The sequence below is a fragment of the Lissotriton vulgaris genome, chromosome 8, assembly GCF_964263255.1.
Source record: "Lissotriton vulgaris chromosome 8, aLisVul1.2, whole genome shotgun sequence".
NCBI lineage: Eukaryota > Metazoa > Chordata > Amphibia > Caudata > Salamandridae > Lissotriton > Lissotriton vulgaris.
This window is the reverse complement of record NC_141696.1, coordinates 1,505,781,861-1,505,797,837: the sequence shown is the minus strand read 5'-3', so window position 1 is coordinate 1,505,797,837 and position 15,977 is coordinate 1,505,781,861. Positions and strand designations below refer to the sequence as shown.

The 15,977-nt window shown below is 49.4% G+C and overlaps 1 protein-coding gene across 5 annotated transcripts in view; it reads right to left on the bottom strand.

Annotated features, from left to right (window-relative positions):
• NR1I2 (nuclear receptor subfamily 1 group I member 2) overlaps nucleotides 1–15,977 on the bottom strand; it is a 400,665-nt gene that overhangs the window by 360,035 nt on the left and 24,653 nt on the right. Inside the window, exon 1 of one of the 5 annotated variants that reach the window (XM_086935605.1) lies at nucleotides 4,888–5,116. The exons of the other annotated variants lie outside the window; for them this stretch is intronic. The gene's annotated coding sequence lies outside the window, so the exon portion shown is untranslated. Of the gene's footprint in view, nucleotides 1–4,887; nucleotides 5,117–15,977 lie in introns of those variants that run through there. 5 annotated transcript variants of the gene reach the window in all.

Here is a 15,977-nt window from a genome sequence, read left to right as displayed (position 1 = left end):
TCTAGGGCTCCCATTGGACATAGTTCACCTGATTGGTGAGTCGGGTGCTCCCATTAAAATCTAGATCTGAAAACTAGGGTGTTAACTTTATTCATCCAAGGCTCTTAGGGCATCAGATGGGGTGCCCAGGAAAGGGTAACGGTTAAGGGTGCTACCAGTCTGGCCTGGAAATGGGCTAGGAAAAGAATTTCCACCGCTCTAGCTCTTGACCAACAAGCAACCAGCCACTCACTGCTGCAAAGATCAACTACTATTGGAAATGAACACATCTGTGTACAACTCCTCCATACACAACCGCAGGGTTAGGGCTGCCGTTACTGGCCTTCAGGGAATAATAAACAATCTGCCCTTGCTTCTACCTCTAACCACAAGGACAGCAAGTCTATTTTTCTGATAGTCTTCTTAGTTTCAGTCTTATGCAAGGTGTTTCATCATATGATACCATATACCCAGGCTCACTGGAATTATGCGGCAGTGGGGGGCCAAATTATGCGGCAGGGGTTGAGTAAATTATGCAACAAGATATGGTAAATTATGCAGCAAAATGTGGCACATTTTGTGATGGTATTACTCCTTTTTTGTCGTTTTTAAACTTGCTATCAAGGTCTGGGTATTGGTTGCACCTCATTAGTTCCAGTTTAAAATCCAAGTATAGCGATAAGCAACAGAAATGTGACCAGTCAACCCTTGTGAAGGGCCTACCACTGCACGGCAACACGAGTTGCTGCAATTTTAGTAACTTTTCTACCATTGGAGCTAGAAACGAGAACTTTTTGGTGCTACAATCTGCAGATTATGGAATACGTGACAAAAGTGTAAAATCTATATTATGCGAAAATAGCTGCACAATCACACAATTCCTGTGGGCAATTCACTACCTGACTCCCCCCCCCCCCCCCATTTCAACAGGACAGGAATATACTGTATGAGAGGTCAGGTGGAGCCCTGTAGGCACTTAGAGTGCAGGTAGAGATTATACAACCCTCCTAACTACCACTTCCATACTAACCAGACAGGTCTACGAAGCCTGGAGAGATCAGTCACACATTGCTGGTCACTAGAGAATCCTTCTTCCACCCAACAAGTACTGAATAGTTAATACTCTGAGCACCAACACTCCTACAACAAAAGGATGCTTAAAGCACAACGCATCTTGGTAGCTCTCCGTAACGAACACTCCAGAATAGCAATCCCAAAGGCGGACGGGTAATGCATTCTATCTGGGCACATCTGATGCCCTGTCGCTCTTTCCCCACACCGGTAGCCTGCCCCAGGTCTACAAGATCAGAGTGGACACCTTCCTAGCTCAGCAAACATAGGAAATGAGATTCAGAACAAAAAGGAAGCTATCAACACAATGGAACGATCTGCAGACATGATCCCAGCATAGTACACATTATAAGAAAAGAAATGGGCATCTATTTCTCAAATATATTTGCCCATAACACAATAACATTACCAACATCCACACCTCTGAACTCCTATGGAACGACCACCGATGTGTTCATTTCGCCCTCACCAAACACCAATGCACCCACTGCCCCCCCCTTTGCAACTGGAACAAGGTCACCGAACAACATCTCACCGCCTCGCAGAGCAAAACCATACCACCGACATCCATATAGGCCATTACCAATAATGCACCCTCCATTGATGGAACTCAAACTGCTCCAACGTGATGGTGCCCCTCAAAATAGTATGCGGTAAGCAGCACACCAAGAAAGCCATCTGGTTCACTCCCGCCCTCCATTAGTCTAGACGGCTCGAGAAGAGTTGGAGGGTAAAAAAAAAACTGGAAACCCATGCAGCCTTCAAAGCTGCCACCTCCGCACTCCCCATCCTCCTCAAAACCACAAAGAAAACGGCCTTTCAAGTCAGAATCATCACCAACAGCAAAGAACTCTTAGTCATTGTCAGGGAGTTCGCCAACCCGGAAGTGAGATCAACGAAGTCCCACCCTCCCAAGACCTCTACAATAAACTTGGCACCTACTTCCACCACAGGATCAAGCAGATCTACAACAGCTTTGACACCCAAGACCTGCCCATCACTTCCGCCACCACCTCACGAGAGGACGACGCCCGTCAACAGATCCTACTCAACTGAACCTCACTCACCACAGACTACACTCTCAAAACCATAAAGAGAATTCACTCTGGAGCCCCCTCAGACATCTGCCAGTACCACATCTTCCACAAAGCCGCCACCAACCTTGCCTTCGAACTACGTCACATCATCAACTGCTCCATTGAGGCTGCCACCTTGCTTACCTGGAAACACAGCAAGATAAAACCCCTGTTAAAGAAACATGTGCCAACTCGACAGACCTCAAGAACTTCAGACCCATCTCCCTGCTCCCCTTCCTAGCCAAGGTCATCAAGAAGGCCATCAAGGCCCAACTTTTGAAGTTCATTGAAGGAAACCACATCCGGCACTCCTCTAAATCCGGCTTCCGAAGCAACCACAGCACAGAGACCGCCCTCCTCTCCACCACCGACGACATCCACTCCCTCCTCGACTAGGGAGACACAGCAGCCCTCATCCTCCTTGATATCTCTGCCACCTTCAACATAGTCTCTCACCAAAACCTAATCACAAGACTCAACGCCAGCATCCACGACAAAGCCCTGGACAGGATCCATTCCTTCGTCACCGGTATAACACAGCGAGTCAGACTTCCTCCGTTCCTCTCGGAACCCACACAGATCAGCTGTTGAGTGCCTCGGGTCTCCTTCTTGAGCCCCACGCTTTTCAACATCCACATGGCCAGCTTGTGCGCATTTGTCAGGAGCCACGGACTCAACTTACATTCCTACGCAGATGAAACCCACAGGATTCTCTCCCTCACCAACTAGCCCGCCATCTCAAGAAACAACTTTCACAACGGGATGCAGGCAGTCGCTGCCTGGATAAGAGAGAGCTGACTTAAGCTCAACTCGGAAAAAAACAAAGTCCTCATCCTGGGACCCAACACCTCCGCTTGAGAAGACTCAGAGTAGCCCACCAAGCTAGGACTCCCCCCTCCATGGCTACTGACCACTCACGAAACCTCGGCATCATACCGTACTCTTCACACACCATAAACCACTGGATCAACGCTGTTACCACATCATGCTTCCACACTCTTCGCCTGCTATGGGGGACCTTCAGATGGATCCCCACTGAGGCCCATGCACTCAGCAGAAGACTCGACTACGGCAATGCACTCTATTCAGGCACCACCCAGAAACTCCTCAGGAAACTTCAGAATGTACCAAATGCCGCAGCCAGACTGGTCCTCAACATCCCCTGCCAGAGCCACATCTCCGAACACCTATGAGAACTCCACTGGCTCCCCGTCAACCAAAGAGTCACCTTCAAGCTCCTCACACATGCCTGCAAAGCCCTCCGACACTGGACCAGCATACCTCAACCACCGCCTCGCATGCCACGCACCCTCCAGACACCTCCGCTCCGCCCAACTGGCCTTCGCCACCAATCCCTCGGATCCGCAAGACCAGGACCGAGGGGAGACCCTTCTCCTACCTCGCTGCCAAATCTTGGAACACCCTGCCCCTCCACCTCAGGCCATCCCAGCCTCGGATTCAATTCAGGGAGGACCTCAAGACCTGGCTCTTGGAATAAACCACAGCGCCTAGACGGACCTGCAACTCCCTCCCACACCTCTACAGCGCCTTGAGACCCTCACAGGCGAGTAGCTGTGCTGAACAAGCACCGATTTATTGACTGATTGAGGATTACTAACTGCACCGTGGTGGTCATGACAGGGAAACGCTTCCTGCAAAGGTTCAAATCAAAGACAACACACTCCAACCCACACACCCACAAAGTGTAGTGTGTTATCTGTGTGGAAAAAGCGCTTCAGCACCCCGAATAAGAGGAGTAAGCGCTATAGTTTGTGAAAGCCAGGCACGGACTGTGTCTTTTAAGGGTGAAATAGGCACCCCGAGCAGGAAGAGAAGCGTCCGGCAGAGGGCGCTGGACGCACGGGTCGTTACATTTTTCCATGGCATTTGGCCCAGAAACCGCACGGTCTATTCGGGTCGCATTCCACATAATGAGATTTATCGTTACGTCATCAGGGGGCCAGAACGTGACGCTATTCCTGGGGACGCCATTATATTAAGCTTTAAACTTGAAATGTCGAGCAACTTTTTGGCCTCAGTGTTTTGGCGAGTACTTCGAAGCCCACGCAGAGCCGTTTGTAAAAACAAATGTGAAAAGGCGCGCATTTACTACAAAAAAAAATGATCATTTGTGGGACTAACTTAAAGGGGCCGTTGAACAAAACAGTAAGAAGTGAAGGAACTCAGTTCCCGGTTACTAGTACCTGCGATTAATGACGTCATTTCCGCTGACCTTTGTACCTGGGCTTCGATGACAAGCACAGCCACAGTTCCCCCTGCCGGACAAACAGTGCGAGCACTGACTTGGGGGTCCAACACCGGGTCGGCGTCAGCTCTACTTAAACGAGCTCTCAAGTGCAAGCCCGTAGCGGACCGCTGTTTAATGTCGGCGCTACACAAGGGGCCGTCCATTAATTGTGAAAACGGTCCATCTTCAAAGACTGGCGAACGTCTGGTTCGGAGATGTGTTTGCAACCTGCCAGTTAAAGGTATGAACGCCAGGGATTCACGCTGCCTTTCATCCTTCTGGTGCTGATAGACCAGGAACTTTAGATAGACCAGGAACTTTATTTTAGAACAGGTTTACAGCGCCTGGAAGCTGAAAATGGTGGCAGCAAATGACTTTAATATAGCGCTTACTACCCCTGACGGGGCGTTGAAACGCTATAATAAGAGGCATTCACTAAAACACCTACTGTGCGCAAGGAGCACGCTCTTTGCTTGGACAATAATGTAGCGCTGGGTTTAGAAAGCTCCTCACCTGTGCGCTAAGCTGCCTGTGGATGAGCGGGGGGTCAATGGGGGTACCTTGGCTGAGGGCTGGGAGGCCGCGGACACCGACCCCCCTCGGCGCGTCACAGGGGCCCGGGGTCCATGGCAACGGGAGGCCTTCCAGAGAAGCCCCTCTCCTGACATCAAGGCGCCCACTCGCTCGCCTCCCCCGGCTCTAATGACGGCCACTTGAGGCTCTTGTAAAGGCGGCAGGTCATGGAGGGCGGGAAGCTGCGCCTGGATGGGCGGAGGCCAGGGATGCCGGGAACAGCACCCACCCGAGAGCGGAAATAGGCGGCCTAATGGCTGAGCCAGTGACGGAGACTGAGAAACGTAAGAAAATGCAGGTATAGCAATGCCTGCACAGAGAGTTAAGAGGAGGGGGAGGGGCGTTCCTGGGCTACAGTATATGCAAGCAGATATAGGGGCCTACTGGGACAAGGGAGTAGCCTGAAAATTCTAATTCCCCCCACTTCAAACCAAAGCTCTTATGGCACCAAGCAAATGAAGCAAGTCAACACGACCCTCCCCAGAAGAGCTCTCATATCTTCCATCCAAGCATCCATCAGTTCATCCTTTCATCCACCTGCTCATATCCATCATTCAGTCTTTTTCCATTCCATCCGTCCATCCATCCATATCCAAACCTATTCATCCATCCATCCATCCTTCGTCCACCCGTTCAGTCATATGTCCACCCTTTCAGTCATTCATCCACCATCTCATACCTTCACTCCATCCAGCCATTCGTTCCATCCACTGATCTACCCCTCCAGTTACAATTTCACTCTTCATCCTTTTCACTATCCTTCTACACCCCCTCCCGCCAACTTCGCTCTTCCAGCCAAGCCTTCGCCACTGTACCTCGCATCAACAAGACCACCATGGGAGGCAGATCCTTCTCATACCTGGCTGCCAAAACATGGAACTCTCTCCCCGCTTACCTTCGCCTCACCCAGAATCACCTAGCGTTCAGAAAGCAGCTTAAAACGTGGATATTTGACAAATAATCTACCTCCCCTTCCTAAGCGCCTTGAAACCCTCTGGGTATGTAGTGCGCTATATAAATGTTATGACTTGACTTGACTTGACTTCATCCACACTTTCACTCATTTGTCCATTCATTCACCCACCCTTTTGCTCATACATCCATTCTTTCACTCATCCATCCACCTATACATCCTCCCTTTCACTCATCCATTCTTTTACTCAGCCATGCATTCACCTTTTCACTCACTCACCCACCCTTTCACGTTATTTAGGATATGAACTTTTGTTTGTCAAGCTGCAGATAGAAGAGGCCCAACAATAACTCCACCCGCTGTGATAATATTTACATAGCGTTTACTACCCCCGACGAGGCATCAAAGCGCTGTGAAGCTAGTAGCACGGTACTCTGGAACCCAAAAGGTTTAGTGGTGCATTAGTATATCGAAATGTGAATCAATTTGAGCAGTGGACATACGAGTCTGTTAGTTGGATGGAGAGGATAATGGAGGGATCATAGTCTAGTAAGTGACGTCTTGGATGAGTCTAAAGGAGGGATACCGCTGTAGCACGAGTCCATAGGTACCTTCAGCCAATTGAAGCCATCTCAAGCTCGTCCTCCGCATCTGTCAGAGATGCCCCGGGAGTCCCAACACTCTCTCAGCCAGACCCTGAACATCCCTCTGGGACCAGCACCCACCCACCAGAGACCCTCAGCGGGCACTCAGTCCTCACTGGCCTCAGTCTCCTACAACTGACCTTGCGACCTCTCCGAGTGGTTAGACTCCGTCCAAGATGCCCTCTGCATTTCCACAGGTGAACTAGGGTTACCTTTTAAACTTCATTTAATGAAAACACCATTTTGTTTAATCGCAGCCATTTTGTTTACGTTTGCTGTACTTGCGCCTAACTCTCTGCTGAGGTGCTCAGACTTTTCTAGAGGCACCTACGAGGTGTAATGTACTCTACTGAATAGTTAGTTAAAACTTTCAGAACTATAGCGCTTAGAGACCGCATGGTGATAACATGCTTTACAAATAACTACAAATTACAACCATAGATGCAGTAACAACCGTATTCGTGGACGCTCGACATTTGCTCCTTCCATCATTTACAAACGTAGCCATATGATACTTGTTAACTCGGTCTGTCATACTTCAAGCGTTCAATTATTTCATCCTAGACGACCTTCTAATAGCATTGCATTGTTCATTGAAATTTGACAAATTTACTAATGAAGCTGACAGCCGTACTGCTAACACATCAATTCCTCGTGTTCATTTCCAGAAACTTTGGGCGAAGAAGTATCTTTTTTTTTATTTAAAGAAAAGGCCAGAGATCCGCAGGGGATGGGCGCGAGCAACTCTTAGTAGTGTGGGAACAACCACAGGCTGAATTTGCTTTTTGTTTCAATTTCAGCCCTGGCTGGTCTATATCAAGAGACCAAAATGCAACCTGTGGAACTGGAGTTTTGCTTCCCCTGACAGAGCAAGAACGTGCCCCTGTGGCACCTGTTTTTCACAGGTGCCAACTAGCAAGGAGTTAAGTTTCTTCTTTTGCAGGGTGGTCAGGTCAATATTTAGAAAACAATGTTCTCTCATTGTCACTTGTAAGCAAAGCTTCATACATGACCAGAAGAGAGGCCAGTTCAAGCTTCGGACACACGCCTATAGAGCCCTACATGACTGGGGACCAGCATCCAACCACCACCACGTGAACTTCCACCAACCCACCAGACACCTGCGCTCCTCCTCTCCGGCCCTCGCTCGCACCCCTGCATCCGGCACAGCCACCGCAGAGGCCGCGAGTCCTCCTACCTCGCTGCAAAGGACTGAAACGACCCGCCCCTCCACCTACAATCATCATCCTCGTCCCTGGCAGAAACCAGACTAGAACCAAAGACCTAGCTCTTCGACTAAAACCAGAGAGACCTCAGCGCCCAGATACCCTCAGGGGCGAGGAGCAGCGCTCTAGAAAACAGACTGATTGGTTGACTAGCTTAGCATCTGAGAAATCTATATTATCTATCTTTTCAAGATCCTCTAGATCCTTATCTCCTTAACCGCGGCGCAAATTCCGCCGCAGTGCGGGAGTTCTATTGAGTGGGCGGGGCCACGTCAGCCAACAGATGTGCGCAGCACTACCGAGGTAGTGCTTGCGACGGCCGTTGTCCGACGCGCACACGCAACGGGTGATGAGAAAGCCCGACACCTGCCGAATCCCCTACTGTCAGAGATCCAGTTTCTGCCGCTTATACCCCTTCCATTGCTGTGCATGGGACCAGAATGCACAGAAAGTGTCGAATTGTGGGAGGGGTTAGCATTACATTTGTCATGGTACCAGGAAGTAAAGTGCAGTGTTATTGAGTACATATTTCAAAAATGTTGCTCCAAAAACATTTTAAACTTCACACTGACGCCGATATATGGTTTTTCATTCTCACAGACACCCTACACTGCCTTTGCCCCCCCCATATGCTACTATCAGACTGCCATTCGAGGACTCCAGAGATAAGATGATCAGAGAGACCCAAACCCACCTTCAAAAGTCCTTTGCTCACTCACATTCCAAAAGGCAGCCTCAGACCATCAGCATCCAATAACAGACCCTCAGCCGCCTCCCACAGCCCCCAAAAGCACACACTGTCACGGTCACAAGAGCTTTAAGTGGGCCGGGGCTCAGCACCAGCAGTTCTAAAAAGCAGGTGCCGAGAAGGGTCTCCATCGGTCTCTCTGTTTTTGCCCTCCCCATCAGGGTGAAAAACAAATCTCTACTCTGCAGCAGGACCACCCATCACTGCCTATGGGGTAACTTCAAAGAGACTTGTGGTACTTTAATGCTCTCATCATTTCAGAACGGAGGCATTTTCAATATTATATAGAACGAAGCTCTAGTTGTTTCTTACTCATCTTATGCAATTAATATCCATTGACAAAGCCAATAGTCCTGGCTTGTTCTAGGCGTAATGTTACTTGTTGTATTATAAGTCTGGATACAATGACAGAAGCAGCAAAACACCCGTGGGGTAACACAGTATGGTAAGCACAGATTTTGAGCTTAGGTGTTTTAAGCCACTCCCTTGATTAGATCGACCACACCCCTTTGAGACCCTCCAGTTTATTCATCCCACTTAAAGCATCGACTGTCACGCTGGCCTATAGGACAATCTGGAGGTGCCAGAAGGACTTGTCTGACAAGTCAGTGAGTTGGCCATGTTTTGACTGTTTGTGAGGCTGATTTATGGTCGTGTGAGGAGGTTTATAATTACATTTCCTGGTATTACCACAAACATTGCCTGCAGCAAGTACAAATGCACGAGGCCTCCCACAACTTGCAAAACACCTACACAGCATGTGTTTACAAGTTAAATACTGGTTTCGTTTGCAAATGTAAGGCACTTTTTTTTAGCTATCCGATGTGCTACTGGTGGCCACTTCATCTGGTGCCCAGGACGATTATCTGTTCCAGTTCAACCCCGACCAGAGCCCCTGAGATTTCCTCCTCTGACTATAACATCCAAGCTCCCAGGCCTAAAGAAGGCAGAAGCCATCCAGGGGAGCCCCTGTGCTGACTACAGTATATCCAAGGACACTCCTGAGACCCACACTGTGGCTTACAGGACCACTTTGTGGCCTTAAATGGCCTTTACACACCCCACTGCAGCCCCAGAGCTCCTTCCCAGGCCCTCACCCTACATACAAATCCCTGCCTGTGCACCCAGAGTTCCATGGCCCACTGAGCCCCTATCCCCCCACTTTCACAACGCAGCCAAGAACTTGACAACTTTGCAGCATACCACCACAGCTCTAAGCAAAATACAGTTCAATGGCACACAAATTACACGTATTGTATTGTAATTGCCTTTATATAGCGCTTACTACCCCCGACGAGGCGTCAAAGCGCTTTGTCGGCGAGTAGCACGCTACTCCGGGACCCATAGAGGATTAGTGTTGAATTAGTATAGTGAAACGTGCAAGTACATTAAGTGCATCACACGAGCACTTTAACTTTACACGCAACTTGTTCCCGCAGTCATTCAGTTTAATGTCAATATGCCTTCTGCACAGCTCTGCCCTGACCAGCAAGTCACAGATTAAAACACTAATCGGATTACACAGTTGGTTAGCTCAAGGTGCTGCAGAAACCTCTGTGTAACCGGCTGCACAAGTTCCAATCCGTAGAGATAGTTCAGTGGTGGAGTCCATGCTGCATACATTTACACGTGATCTGTGCGGCAGAAGTTTGGATTCTTGCCAGGCTGCAGCCTTCATACATGTGTGAAATGGGAAGCGGCCTCTACAGCGCGGCTTTAAGCGCCTGTGCCGTTTTCCCGCCAGCTGAACAATGCTTGCCTTAACCATGCATAAGCCCAGCCGCGGTCGGCAGTAGGAGTTCCTGCAGGGCGATGACGTGGGGAGGGGGAGGGGCAGGGTGGAGGGGGGGGGGGGGGTAGTAATGTATGGATTACGGAGTTTAACAGGTAAGTAAACATATAAATAAATAAAACTAATTTCGTTGTGTGCACTGCATCCCCAAATGCGATGCAGTGCGCGCAACAAAATTCGATTTACTTATAGGTTTACTTACCCGTTAAACTACGTAATCCACACATTACTACCCCCCCCTGCCCCTCCCCCTCACCACGTCACCGTTCTGCAGGAACTCCTACTGCCGACCGCGGCTGCATATGCCCTAACCACAGTCTACATTCTAGCTGTGGGAGTGGATGGGAGAGGAACCGGAAGGCACGCAGCAGGAAGGACTGACGGGGACAGGGCTGGGGTACGTTGATCTGAGAGGTGGGGGCTGGCTTTAGAGGTCAGGGGTCAATGTCATTTTTAGGGGGGTGAGTTTTTAGGCTTAAGGGGACAGTTGTCCTGGGAACCGGGGAGATGTTTTAGGGGGGGTGGGGGCTGGTTTTAGACCTGGGGGGGAGGCTGGGGTCAGAGTTGTTTTGTGGGGCTAAATAACGGACCAACATATCCACTGCTCAAATTACTTTCATATTTCACTATAATAATTCACCACTAGCACTGTATGGGTTCCAGAGTAGCGTGCTACTCACCCAAAAACACTATATAAATGCAAACGTTTTTCTTTTCTCTATCCCTCCACTATCCTTGTCAATTCAAATAATCTGACTAACATATCCACCACGTAAATTACTTTTCATATTTTCACTATACTAATTCACCACTAATCCTTTATGGGTTCCAGAGTAGCGTGCTACTGGCTGAAAAGGCGCGCGCCTTGTTAGTAGTAGAAGTAAGCGCTACACAAATGTAATTACAGTAAAATACATATTTGTAATTAATTTTCTGTGGCCTCGCTGTTCTTGCAGTCTCAGCGGGAAGACGTCGGATGTGTGCGTGCAGGGTCACTCAAACCTCCCGAGGAACAGGAGGGGGCAGGGATACTTGGACATGTTGAGTTCTCTCAGGAACACCACAGCATCGTCTGCTCTCGAGTGAAATAAAGCAAATGTTTCTTCAAAACCCGCGGTTTCCTAGGCTCGTCTCCCCAGGGAGCATCCATTATAACTGACTACACCCGCAGGATACTCACAGCTCACTCACTCAGCTTCAAACTCACTCCTTTATCTGCGCCCACCTACCTGAAACACATATATTGAACATTCCGCTCTGACGTCACAGCCAATGAAAAATAATTCACGTACGAGCAACTGCTTCCCTGACAAACTCGTCGCTGTGCGTCCTAAATACACCTATAAACACCACACCAGGTGTAACGTCATCATTTTACACCCGTTTAAAACGATTATTTTTAATTATACATATCTATTTACAAACTTTGCGTAGTGTTAACCCAGTCAATCACTTCCATTTCTTATTTGCAGAGGATTACGAGCAATCAAATGACTTATTTCAAATATGTTCTATTTCCCTGGTAAAGCTCAGCAACAAGTGTACCGGAGAATCATTAACCCCTCCCCCACAACAACACATTTCCTAGCTGACAGTTTTCCCCATTGCCAATCGTAGCTTAATTTCTCTCAATTTCAAATAGACAATCAGAGTGATTAATGAATTCCAAGTAGTTTTGTTCAGCGCTAACAGGAGCCAATAACCGAAAAGACAAGCATTTGCAATGCAATCGGTCTCGCCTTTGGGACCTTATATGTATTTAGCTCTGCAGCACATTAGCCTGGGTACTGAAACATGTACGGTTCTTTAACATGGAGGGAAAGTAAGCAACAAACTGCATGGTAACACATGGAGAGAAATATTGCCTTTCAGCCGGAAAATGATATAGTCCAAGGGTCCATTTTTTTTTTTTTTTTTTAAATTTTTGAAAACCTTTATTGTGCTTCAAGTCAGAACAAATACGGGCCTACAACCTTCCGGCCGGCCACGAAAACATTTGTGCATCATTGCAGCATTACGGCGACACAGTAATATCTGTCGTTTCAAGCAAGCATTACATGGAGTACACTGTATTTATCGCATTACCATGTCTCAGGATCGGTGAAGGTTAATTTTAAGGTTTTCATCGCAACAAGTAAGGTCAGGTCGTACTTCTCCGCACTAGTTTAAACAAGAAGAAAAAACTAGGGCCATGTAGGTGGGACTCAACAGTGAACACTCGTATCGATCAGTGCTGCTTGCAACAAGTGGGTCCCCACCAGAGGGCGGTCACACAGTATGCACACCCCTAAGGAGGACGCAACATACCCAACCAACTCCGCGCCACCACCCATCCCCCAGTCTGCCTAACACGGGCCTAGGAAAAAAGATTACATAAGAACAAAAGGCACCATAGAAAATAACACCAACTAAAATGTACCCCCCCACCCTACACACATGCAGAGGCTACGGCCTGCCCCCCCCCCTAGCAGAGTGTTTTATCTCCCCAAAAAACCCGAAATGTAGCAAGAGAAGAGAAATTAAGAAGAAGAAAGAAAAGAGAAATGTAAGAGAAAGAGAGACATAATTCACATAAGTCCAGGGAGGGAAAGAAGAGTGTACCACCCAACTACTCCCAGAAAGGGGAAAGGGGAAAGCGGGGAGGAGCCCACCCAACAACCAAGCTCCCGGTCTCCCTCGCCGCCATTATATCCTGCGCCATGTACAACACAATGTCAAAAACTGTATGTCCGGCGAACCCGAATCAATAATACCCAGTACCTCAACACAGCCCAAGTCATCCCCCCCGCATACGAAGTGGACATCAGGAGAGATCATCAGCGACATATAGCAATCAACAGGACATTAGAGATTAAGCAGCCAGTAGTGCAAAATGTGTGCCAGTCCAGGTCTCCGCCAGCCGATCCAACCAAAGCGACAACAATCCTACCATCACCCCTGTCCGGACCGGCAGAAGTGTTCCAGGCCTGTCCATCGCTGCGAGTCACCTGCAACCGGGACAAAGAGGCAAGATGGCCGCTCACGAAGAAAGGGATCAATGAGAACGCCTCGTGCCGCAGGGTTCCAATACCAAATGTAGTGTGCCGCAGCAGTGCCAGTGAGAAATGCAGCTAGGGTAGCAGTTGGCAAGGAAAGTAAAAAACTGGGTTCCGATAGACAGCTCACAGGCAGAATCACAGTTTCCAAAGTGATGGGCGTCTCCGCAACTGTATCCTCGTTGAAGAGCAGACATGTTACATTGTAACTGTGAGGACGCCGCACCACCGTCCCTTCACTCGGCAACCTCGCTTCCCGTCCAGGAGGGAGCAGGGGCGGCGGAAAATACTCCAGCCGGGACTGCCCCGTGGTAGTCATCGCCTCATCAAGTCTCCGGGCCAGCATCCGGGCAGTGCTCCGCAAATCCACCCTCAACGCCACTAGGGCAGCCAGGACATCACCACGGGTCGGGTCACTCAGTTGCAAGCACCGGACCTCACTATCCCGCTGCTCCCCCGGTACTTTCAATGGCACAGGAGCATATGGGCACTCAAGCACACTGTAGTCAGGGTCAGCCCGCTGCTCCGCAGGAAGAACAGGCGCCATGTTCACCACCACTGCAGGCAATTAGTAGCGAGACGGGGGTGTCCAAATAAGCCAGGATACAAAAATGCAGCCACCGGGGGGGCTCCGAGCACAAATCGGGAACAGCACAGGGAGAGGCCCTCCACGTTGCTTGTGAGAACCGGCCGTCCACTGCGGGAAGACGCCTCAAAATGGAGTCTGCCCGTTCCTCATCAGAGTGGCAAAGGAGAGCAAGTCACGGGAGCCTTCAGCTTCTTCCACGACATAGTCAGCACAGAGGGGAGACCGACCCAGATGAAAGGGTCCGACTCCGGTCGCGCGGCCAGTGCAGTACACCCCCGTGGGCATCAGCGGTACCCCAGCTCGTCTTCCCGTCCACGTCCCTCGGCGTCCAGCGGCAGCCAGCAACACAGGGACCCGGAGAAGCGCTGGATGTCGAAGAAAACACCGGATCTGCTGCCAAACCCGCCGGCAAAGGTATCGGGAGAACGCCAGTTTCTGCAGCGCCGGTATCCCTCGGTGTTAGAGCGGCGCAGGTCAGGAGAAGTGAGCAGGATTGTTGAAAGAAGCCAGGCGGCTCGTGGAGCCGGGAGCTCAAGCGTCCGTCCCGTCCGCCATCTTGGCTCCTCCCCCAAGGCTCCATTTTTAATATAAAAGCAGGGCATTCGGTGGTCATATCACTGAAAATACAAGATTTGAAAAAAATATTAGTCTACGGGTGGTCGTGGAAAACAATTTCTATGGACTGGAATCTAGAGAATACTAAACTGATTCTGGTATTTTACTGACCTCTGCTGGTAGTTTTCTATCAAGAAAGTTTAATAGAGGCAGTTGAACAGAAAAAAAGTCCCTGAGCGGAAGCAGACAAGTCCAACGGCTGATCTCCAGAGCCCACAAAGTACATACACATATAACTATATACTGAAGTATATACAAGAGGTCTCGAATGCTTGGTCTAAAAAAGGAGGAGGGCACACGTTGGACTTCGGATATTGATCACTTCTGCAAATCAGCTGCATATGTTGAGGAACAGATTTTTAGAACTCGCGTTTTCAAGCAAAAGCTGTGGTCTAACATCTATGATAATATTCTTTTCAATATTTTGTGGTTTTAGATACAGTGGCGGCTCCTCTGCTAAGGCAGAGGAGCGTTGCCTCACTGAAGAAAAAAAAAAAGTGCTGTTATTATCATTTTATATTTCCTATTGTATGCGGTCAGTAAACTGTGCGCTGTGTTGGGCAGGGCGGGACTGACCAGAGCAGAGGTGGAGTGATTTTGACTCCCAAAGGGCGCTTGAACTGTTTGGCTGGCCCTCTTGGGCCGACCTACCAGTTCATGTGCACTTTGCATGTTCCCCACCAGGCTGCATTACACAGCCTAGCGAGGAACATGCACAGACTCCTGTTCCTGTCTGAGCACCGAACCACAGCGCTCAATCACAACGCTGCATTTCAGCATTGTGGTTGGCTATGGAGAGCCTGAGCTGTGTGCTTCCTGCTGCCAGCCGGACTGGAAAAAGGAAGCAGGAGGACGCAGGGGTGGCAGCTGACGGCCGTTCGAAGGTTAAGTCTTTTTTTCCCTTAATTTACAAACCTGTCCCCTCTCCACCACTCCGTCCGGCTGCAGCTGCTACTGCGCAGCAGGCTATCACAACATAGCAACAAGCAGAGTGGCAGATCCCCTCCTATAGCTTCTCCAGCTCTTCTTCTTGGCAGAACTGCCCTTTATAAAAAATGTCTTTCATTATATTGCTAAACAGCCGAAGCGACTAAACACAGCTCCTATGTCCCACTGTGCCCATCCCATTTCCCTGGGCAGCCTGGTCTCACGCTGCTTGCACTGCTCCTTCAGACTATCTCCCCTCACTCAAACCTCACAGCCCTGTCCAAAGCCATACAAAATGTTCCTGTTGACCTGTAGATCGCTGCCCAAGCATGCAATGGAAACCTCTATTCTGCTAAGGGAAGAATGCCTAGAAATCGTGTTTCTGACTGAAACCTGGCTTAATCCAGGTTCGGACCCTGACATTGTCCAAACCCCCCCCCCCCCACCCTCCCCCCCCCTGGCCACTTAATTCAGAGAATAGATCGAAGCTCTGGCAAAGGCGGTGGGATTGCCATAATTTACAAAAACCACCAACTCAGCT